At 39.7% G+C, this 10,000-nt stretch overlaps 1 long non-coding RNA gene across 2 annotated transcripts in view; it reads left to right on the top strand.

Moving 5' to 3' along the window:
- The window catches only part of LOC138049297 (uncharacterized), a 33,575-nt gene that overhangs the window by 16,407 nt on the left and 7,168 nt on the right, over window positions 1-10,000 (top strand). The gene's annotated exons all lie outside the window — the stretch shown is intronic.

The raw sequence follows: 10,000 nt of genomic DNA, 5'->3' as shown, positions 1-10,000 counted from the left end.
TCACGATTTGACTCTTTAATTACGGGGTTTTATTTAATGGGTGGGTAGTGAAATGCAATTACTTTGAACTGAAAAACATCGGTTTTGATGCGAATAAATTCCCCATGCTTGTGTTAGTTACTTTATAGTGCTTGTCTAAATTCCTCGAATAAGCGCCGCATTGGAACGGCGGCGCTTACTGGGGGCGGTGGTTATTTCCTTTTTTGTCGCAAATGTTATTGGAGGTTGGCGCTTGTTCGGTGGCGGCGCTTATTCGAGTAAATACGGTATGTCACCATCGTCACCCAGAATTTCGCTTTTTCAGTGCCGTGCAAGCCATGTAAACTTGTACAACTTGCAGTAATTTGGACGCACCACCGTGATGTAGAGGAATGGGTCTACTCTCAATTTTTACGTCACAAACTACTTTGCATTTCTATTTTCAAAGAAATTTTGCATTGCAAAGCAATTTCTGACGTAAAATCGAGAATAGACCCATTCCTCTCGCATGACGGTCCAAATTGCTGACAGTTTTGATAACTTTGCGCGTCTTGCCCAGCAGACAAAAAGCGAAATTTCGAGGTGAGAATGGTAAAACATGTTTGCTTTTGGTTGGGAGATAATACTGCAGACGAAAGATAGTTGAGCTTAGGTGCACTTTGACCGGCCTTTCACTCCCAATAGTGCCACTTTTAGGTTTTACCATCTCTAACGCCAGACGATTTTCCTCGTCAATGAGGCTCCCTTCCCCTCCGAGCTGAAAGGGTTATTGATTAACGACGTTAATCTAAGAGACAACGCTACGGACTTTTGTCTTTATACTCTTTTATGACAGCAGAATGCATCTTACGAACAGCGCACGAAATTAAGGTTGAAAATAGTGCAATTATCTCCGACTATCCCTCGTCGTCGTCATCATCTTCTCACTCTTTGGTCTTTCCTCGTTTCGGTAAGGTAGCTTGAGGCATATTAAGACTCGAAAAACCCATTGGAGGAGGCATAGCAACTACTGGAGCCATAAGCATTGTGTCCTCAAACAGCTGTTGAGCTTCCAACTGCCTGCAATTGAGATTTATTTTCCAAAAGTCTTTAACGAGCCCACCTGTTTGCTTTACTTTTATTTTTCTGTCCTTAGTGGCTTCGCTAGTAAATGGAACGGGTACTGAGGCTTGAGGTTTATATCACCTGCCGCCTCACTTTCATCCAAGGGTCGGGTCACCCAACTTTCAACTTTCAACTTGTCAATCAAAAAGGGGCTCTCTTCAGTCTTGCCTCTATTGCGCACAAAGGAAATTTCAGTGAGGAAGCTATTGTAAAACAACTTACTTCCATCGCTGTGTGAATACACACGAAAAATCAAGCTGTAGCTCTTGGTTCCCCTTACCTTAGCAACCGTTTTCGTAACCATACAGAGCCGACGATGATAAATATGAGCCCCACAAAGAAGCCACCTACGATCGCCCCCACGTACTTTACTAACTCCAGGGTGCTAGCTGCAATCAGTGAAACATACAGACAGTGATCATCCTATATCTTATACTTTAGTGTACCGTCACCTTGTGGTACCGTAATATTTCGCGGAGCAATGCGGAGAACGGATCGACAAACTCACCGAAAGTTACGTCCTTAAGGCTGTATTGACGAGGCGGGGATCGACTGCCTTCGGAAGGATTCGGGTTTTTTCCGAGAATTTCTGAATCATGCATAGGCAATGTCTGCAGGTTCTCCTGGGACTTACAATGGTGTCAATGACTTAACATTTTGTTGGATACCAAAATCGGGTGTACAGCGAATTAGATTACTTGCATTTTTATGTGGCCCGGCCTTGGTTGAACCCAGGGTCTCCCTCTTAGAGACTCTTTTTGTAATAAGGAACCAGGATAACACAGAATAATTTCAAAAAATGTTAGCCCTAATAAACTGACGGATCATCTTCCGTAGGATTGGAACGAGTAAAGCTATCGTCCACATACCGGATCCAGATGGTAGGCTGATGTCTGTTCTGCATCAACCATTTCCTTCAAAATCGCACAAGAAATGTTTGACAATCTGTATGCCCTCGCCAATCCACGTAGATTATTTACCGCGCTCGGTTCTGAGGTATTTACTCTTAATTGCAACAAAGAAGAGTCATTTCGTTTTTGATGGTGAATACTGTAACCAGGGGTCAATTTAATAACACCTTTACACGTGTAATTTACAAGTGTAGCTATTGTTCTCAGAATCTAAAACAATGGCTACACTTGTAAATTACACGTGTAAAAGGTTTATTAAATTGACCCCAGATTGATGGCGTCGCAATGGGCTCTACTTGGCCCAGTTTTGGAACACATTTTCCTGTGCGATTTTGAAGAAAAATGGGTGATGCAAAACAGCAATCCGACCTTTTTTAATGGTCTGTCTCAACGCTCTTTCATATTACCACTGTCCACGATAAAAGACGGAAAAGACATGTATATGAAACAGGTTTCAGTTTTACTTTTGGAAACGGCTTGGAGAAAAAGTCCGATACCTTAAATGAGTGGAATTAAGATAGACTTCTAGAGAAAAATGTTTATAGTCAGTTTTAAATGTACGGTCACTATTGACATAAAAATCCAACGAAAGTGTTTTCTTCACTTCAACTGAGGAAGAAGTTAACACGTGGTAAAGCAATCGGGCAGCACGAATTTAAAAACATTTCTCTCCTATTTGTTCTGAAGAGCAATAACACAGCAAAAATTAAAGTTGGGAAATTTCTCAAGGCGTGAGCTCGATGAGTTTCAAAATTGTTTTCAACGTCTTAACGCCGTTCCTAACAATTCAGATCTTGGACTCTGCAAACCTCGTCATTAGGGTCTTCTTAGCTTTCAAAATGGCCATGTTGAAAGCCGAAAGGATCCTGGGTACGAGATTTGCTTCATTGTACACATTGAAAGGGTTGTTGTTGGAAAAAATGACAACCACTTCAACCAGAGCGAAAATAAAGTTTTGAATAAAGGCTTTTTTTGACTGATATATGTTTCGTCTGTTAATTATCGCTTATTTATATATGTTTCTCGACTGCGTCCACTCTTTGGTAACTGACTTACCTTTCCGTACACATACTTGACCGACTTTTCTGTAGTCTGACTCGCACACGCACTCATATCCGGGGTCTTTAGGCAGAAGTTTCCATAAGTTGAAGCAATAACTGTGTTCAATTGTGTCACAAGTGTTATTGTTGGTACCACATTCGTCGATATCTGTACAAAACGAGAAGAACTTTGGCTTTAGACATTTTCAAATTGTTTATCAAAAGTGCAATGAGACGAAGAAAGACCTTTAGTTGCCTGGACCTTGGAATTCTGTAATTGTAGAATTGGTTGAAAAAAAAGGGAAAACAAAAGTGCTAAATAACCTCAACAATGACCAATTCTGAAATGATTTTCGATACATTTGCATTCAAATTCCTCGTGTTCTGTTGTTATTAGTCGTTGGATAGCAATAATTATTTGTGAGCAGTTTACCTTAATTAATTCAGATCGTTTTTATGTGACGTCATAGCGGCCATGTTGGTGTACAAGAACAATAGACGTTCTCTCCTTTGGGAATCAAACTCTATTTTTATGCAAATTCCATGCATACATTTTGTATTGTTTTGTACACCAATATGGCCGCCAAGTCACGTGAGTGAAAACCATCTAACTACCCTACATCGCTATTCAAAAACTAGTTAATAATTCATGAACCTAACATCTATCAAAACATCGATAAAACGTCACGTGCATGAACTTCAAACCCGATAAAACACTCCTCATTAGCATTCTTTATTAAAGAATACTAATGACGCTCGGCTTGTTTGTCTTGAATGCTAATATCTTCCCCTCACATTTTGAACCTTTTGTTCGGACTCCCGAGGGAGATGCTTGGTCTAAAGACACTCGGCTACGCTTGGTATTTTTAAACCCGATAAAACACTGCTGCTCATTTTTTAAACATTGCTTCATATTGGAACCTCGCTGTAAACCGTAGTCATTCAATGCTCCTAAAATCCTAATGGAGAAAGGTAGTGCCTTTCGAAATATTGGCTTGATATATAGCGAATATAAAACATAGGCGTGTATAGATCTGTATGAAATTTCTCTTCGAGTGATACCTCCATAACTCACGAGTGAGCGCAGCAAAGGAGTGAGTCATCGAGTTGAACATGACAAGAAAAATTCCATATCTACTTTCAACCAAGTATTCTTTTAAATTGTTTGTTATATACTCAATATCGCGTTTCTGGACTAATTTTGTGAAGTATATAATATATGTCTGTCTATCACATGACCCCCGCAAACAGTATGACCATATTTGTTGCCGCGTTGAAAAAAGAGCAAGCTCAAAAAATAAGGGATATTGATGGGTAGTTTACCATTTGCTCAGATATATAAATTAAAATTAACATTTTAAGAATGAGTAATAACGTGATTAAAAATATATACGACATACCAACGCAGACATGTTCGTCATTTTTCTCAAATCCTGAATCACAGTCGCATCTGAAACTTCCCACGGTGTTGGTGCACTCACCCTCCATTCCACAGTCATGAGTCTCGCATTCATCCACGTCTGCAAGGTGAACACAACAAGTCGTCTCAGACCTCTAGTGGCTCTCATATTCGTCTATTCCGGTTTAAAAATGGCGCTCATAGTACTTACACTGTGACAGTGTGGGTGAAAATATTAGATAAACGGCCTCAGCCTTCAGAGCAGGCAGGCGTATTGATGGGGGATAAATACCACCATCTTGGATAGTAAAAGTGATGGGAGAGTGCAAAAATGTTCCAGGGGAGAGGATGATCATGGTACACTTGTAGTAGGGGAGAGGCCAACCCCGCTGTGCTTTCAAAATGGGGGACTTGTGTACCTTTGCTGCCAAAGCACGCTGGTTCTGCAGGCAAGGAGATTCGATTCGTGTCACCTGATAACAGGACATTCGCCCTTATTTCTTTCGTACGATGGTTTTGACAAGAATGGAACAGCTAAAATCAAGCTTACTCATGTCACAAGTTCACTTCCTTTCTTATTTTGCTTTCTTATTATGTTGTTTCTTTCTTGCTAACTATGTACACAATAACATTATTCTTAATTAATAATATTTTCTCTATGATGTCATTATATATATATAATTATAATTGTTATTAATAGCAGGCCGCCTCTTGTAATTTCTGTACTCTGACCTACGCTGCATAAGCCTCAGGCTTCGGCTTCTCATTGCTGTGCTGTGCTTGTCTTTCAAGAAACATTAAACATTCTTGGGAAAAAAATGGCATTGTTACTGTCATTGCCATTGTCATCCATTAATATAGTCTTTGCCATTGTCATTTACATTGCCAGTCCCATTGCCATTTCCATTATCATTGAAATTGCCAATATGTCAATGTCCATGCCGTTTCCATTGCCATTGCCAATTTATTTTACGGTGGCATTGGCATTGCCATTGGCATCCATTAATATTGTCTTCGCCATTGTCATTTACATTGTCAGTGCCATTGCCATTTCCATTGTCATTGAAATGTCAAATATGTCATTGTCATGGACATCGACATTGTCATGGGCATTACCCTTGGTATCCATTAATGTTGTCTTTGCCATTGTCAATTACATTTCCAGTCCCATTGTCATTGAAATGTCTAATGTGCCATTGTCATGGACATTGATGTTGCCATTGCCATTGACGTTGTCATGGACATTGCCGTTGCCATTGCCAATTTATTTTACATTGGCATTGCCATTGGCATTCCCACGATTTCCATTGCCAATACCATTGTCATGCATTGCCATTTGTTTGTGAATGTTATAAAAGTAAAAGCGCAAATGAAAAAATCATAAAATTTGCTGTCCATGACATCCGAGATTGATCTACACTAATTTTGACTCCAATGGAAGTATCGTGTAACTCTTGTTTGTCATTTGGGAACTGTTCAATGTGCTGGTTTAGAGTAGTTGTGAAATTAAATAAAATGGCTGCCCCTGGAAATTTCGAGTTCCCTTGTGTTCTCTCTATTTGTTATAATTTATTTAGATTACTTCGTAACTGCTTTGTGAGAAGATCATCTGTATGTATTGTCATTTCATGAATGATTCACCTCAGCTCCTGCACAAATTTTCCATCGGTTTAAAAACATTTGTTCTAATTTGTTCTTGTCTTTCCCTTGCAATTTTTCGAAGGCATTCTTTTTCCCATATAATGAGGTGAGCTTCCCCTGGTCATCACTCAACCTTATCTGGGACAATTACAGACCAAAGCTTTCAGAAAACCAAAGAGCACATTGGATTGTCTTTTTCAGCAGCCGAAGTATTGTACCCCTTTGATTTGGCCCCACCTATGTACATATCTTCTTTCCAGTACATGTTTATTGACTTCGCTTGGATCTTTGACATTGTCTTCAGTTTCGTTATCTCTTGCGTCATCTCTTCATATGCATTCTTTTTTGGTTTTCCAAGTCATTGTACGATTTTCTAAATTTTTCTAACTCCTTATTAATCTTCATCGCTTCATGCGTCTGTGCTTCTTCCTCTTCTGACGCATGTGTACACTTTGGTGTCAATTTCCTGGGGTCTTTTTGGACTTTGTTCCGTCGCGCTGTTTGAGTCCTTCTTTCGAATCAATTCATTAAGGCGTGCGTTAAATAGTGCGCTTAAAGCAAACTATCCATTCAGGCAGTGTCTGCACAAACACGGAGTTTCTAACTGCATCGTCTTCGATCGTGACTGTTACCGAAACCGGGTGCCAAAAAGTGGAGCCTTTTGAAAACGTTACAAGTTCATCGGTCGAGTGAACGGCGAAACCGCATCGGTTTGAATACGGTTGCTGTTTTAGCGCGAAATTTGCATTGCATTGGTCAGTGATAAGTGCCTGGAAACAAGATCGGAATGACCTATACTCTACCAAAACGGTTCCGTGCACACCAAGGGAGACGTCAAGCCCGGGGGGGCTACTCGATATATCCCTGGGTGGGGAGGTGCGGCGCGGCCCCTCATACCCTGACACTATTTAAGACAAATATCGCTGATTTTCCTACTCATTTTAAGACATAATTCCGATTTTTGATACCCTGTTTTTAAGACAAAATTTGATAAATCGATACCCTGATTAAGACAAAAAATGATAAATTCGATACCCTGTTCAAGACAAAAATCCCGAAAAACATACCCTGGCAGGCCGCACGCCCCCATTAAGCCCTTAGAAGGGAGTACCCTCCCCCCCCTCCCCCCCGGGACGTCAAGGAAAATGGCGGCGAAATCGTGCAGTCACGAGGGCTTGTGTCTTTCTGTGTTCTTCCTTCGTAAAAACGAGGTATACAAATATAGCAGCTTGGGCTTTGAACTACGGAATTACGAAGAGTTCAATTCAATAGGGATTTCATAAGCAAGAACTACGTAAGGATCTAGTAAGGAGAGTTTTAGCCGCGGGAAAATGGAGCGAGTACGTAGCATCCCGCGAAAATTCAAAGATCTTATCACGAATAAGTAGGGTCGTGTCATCTTTTAGAGAAATAACAGATTTGCTCCTTCTTCGGGCGGTTCAATTTTATTTCGAAAGAAGAATTCCTAGTTCTTTGAAAGGAATATCAGCCTGCCAACTTGACTTTTCCACACTCTTCGCCAAATTCATCTTCAACTTATTTCTTGAGTATCGATTTTCCTCAGTGGAAGCCACAACACTAACCATATGGCATATTTTCATTTGCCATTATGCCTCACGTTAATCACTTACCCTCGCAAGTTATTCCATCCCCTTTGAATCCTACTCTACACTCGCAACGGTATTTCCCTTGTTCGTTGATACACTTTCCACCGACTGAGGCGCATAAATTTTCGCCTTCACACTCATTGATGTCTGATGAATAAAAAAACAACAAAAAAAAGGAACCACCATACCTCACAAGCACTAGATTAACTAGTCCCACGATTAAGGATATGATTATTATGTCCTCTCGTTTCCTTCCCTTTTTTTCGAAGGTGCTTTTGAAGTTTTCTGTTTAATTATCCCAACAGCATTTACATCTGGCTTCCAGAACAACTAAGAAAACGTTTCTGATTTTACAACACTTGAATATTTTTGCGTTCGATGTTAGGGGAACGCATCCTATTTTAGATACTTTAAGATTTCAGGGTTTGGGCGCCATCTTGGCCTGGCTGACCACTCCCCTCCATCAATTACAGCTACAGCAACAAACATGGCTCTGAAAGACAGCACAATGCAATTTCGTTATGCTACTCCTTTTGGTCATCGCCATTGCACTACGTCCATTACCAAAATGTTGTGCTTGCAACTTGTTTATGACACTGCTGTAAAGCACCCTGGCTTTCTCTGAATATTTCTGGGCAATCAGTATAATAAAAAATATAATTAAATTTTCATCCTCTGTTAATTCATTTCTCGTGCTCTGATTGGTTCACTCAATCTCGGTTATCAGCTCATATACCTCAGTTTGATCTTATATATATGGTAAATGATTGCGCAAGGCGTTGCTAAACTAAAATTTTTCTCGCCGGAAAGCGAAATTTCTCTCGAAATAAAGCAAAAAAACAAGTTTTTGTGGAAAGGTTGGATCAATTCCGACGCTTAGAAGAACGCGAAAAGGTAAGAAATGTTTTTATGATGAGCCTGCGTCTGTCTAACCACCAAGTATTACACAAAATCGCATCAAAATTCTTCATCAAGTTTTTTCGATTTCGCTCGGATGTTCTCCCTGTTTTTCGCTGGTATTTCGTACTTCCAAACTTTTGAAGTTTAAGGAACTTAATAAAACAATTATTCCATTCGCGATTGTTGGATATGAGACTGGTTAAAGCCAACTCGGCGCTCCGGGCCTCGTTGGCTATTTACCATCTCATATCCAACGCGTGCTCATGAAATAATTGTTAATTCTTTCATTCAATATCGGATGAATTTTACTAATTACATACTGTTAAGGTGGCCGAACAGAGTTTTCGCGTGCGCTCTTGCTTACGCAATGCAGCGCGCGCGCAAGGATTGCAAAAAAAGAAACATGGCTTCGATACAGCAATCATTTTATTTGCTCAATGCTTCCGCTATCTGTACTATTTTTCTTCATAATTCAATAACAACAACAAACAACAAAACTTTAAGACAACAAAGTGTTTTGGTAGTTTTAGTTTTTTATGAGAAATGTATGTTAGAAAAAGTAACGATGCAAAGAACTCAATTGTTATCGAAAGAACCCAGTTAAATGCAGAGCATGCGTAGTAAGTTATAAAATGCGATTGAATGCGGAATAGCTTTTTCGGAAATACGCCTATTTCTCGAGAACCACTCGTTAGAAATTAGCGAAATTTGGCACGAAAATAATTTAGGAAGTAAGTAACTGGAGTATTGAAAAATATTAGAACTTTAACTAAGGAAATTCTAGATATTCCAGCGAATCTTCAACAAGGTATAATTAAAGATCTCTCTGTCAAATTATCATTAAAATAGTGTCAACTTGTAAGTATTGTTATAAGCTTGTTGCATGCAAATTATAAAGACAATGTAACGACCAGATTTTCTGCAAATAATCAAAATCGATTTTAAAGGCCTGTTTATATTTATTCATGTTGCCATGGCATATATGTCAGCTTAACTATCAAACAACCGTAGTTCGTGTTGTCAACTTGTTTGCTACCATTTGTGGCGACCAAAGGATCAAGGGTTTTAGAGAAAAAGGCAAATGAAACATAGGTATCAAAAAACTGTGTTCAGCCACCTTTATAGAGCTGTACAATAGTTTTATGTTCAAATTCCAACCAATGGTTTCGTTTTTCGGAACCGTCAATCACGCTGGCCGCGGAAACAGAAAACCAACAAAGAGAATAAAAATCAGCCAATAATATTTCCGAATTTTCCAATAACCTATTACGCCTCAGTGACTGACGGCAGTGAAAAAGGAAACCAGTGAATAGAATGTTTTCACGTGGCGTCACGGCGGCCATTGCGTGTGTACGTAAACAAAGGAATGGCCGGCATGATGGTGTACCAAACTTTGAACTCTATTGTTGTGCAAATACT

Source organism: Montipora capricornis, chromosome 5 (assembly GCF_036669925.1).
Source record: "Montipora capricornis isolate CH-2021 chromosome 5, ASM3666992v2, whole genome shotgun sequence".
NCBI lineage: Eukaryota > Metazoa > Cnidaria > Anthozoa > Scleractinia > Acroporidae > Montipora > Montipora capricornis.
Note: the sequence above shows the minus strand (reverse complement) of the source record. Positions and strands in the feature narration are given on the sequence as shown.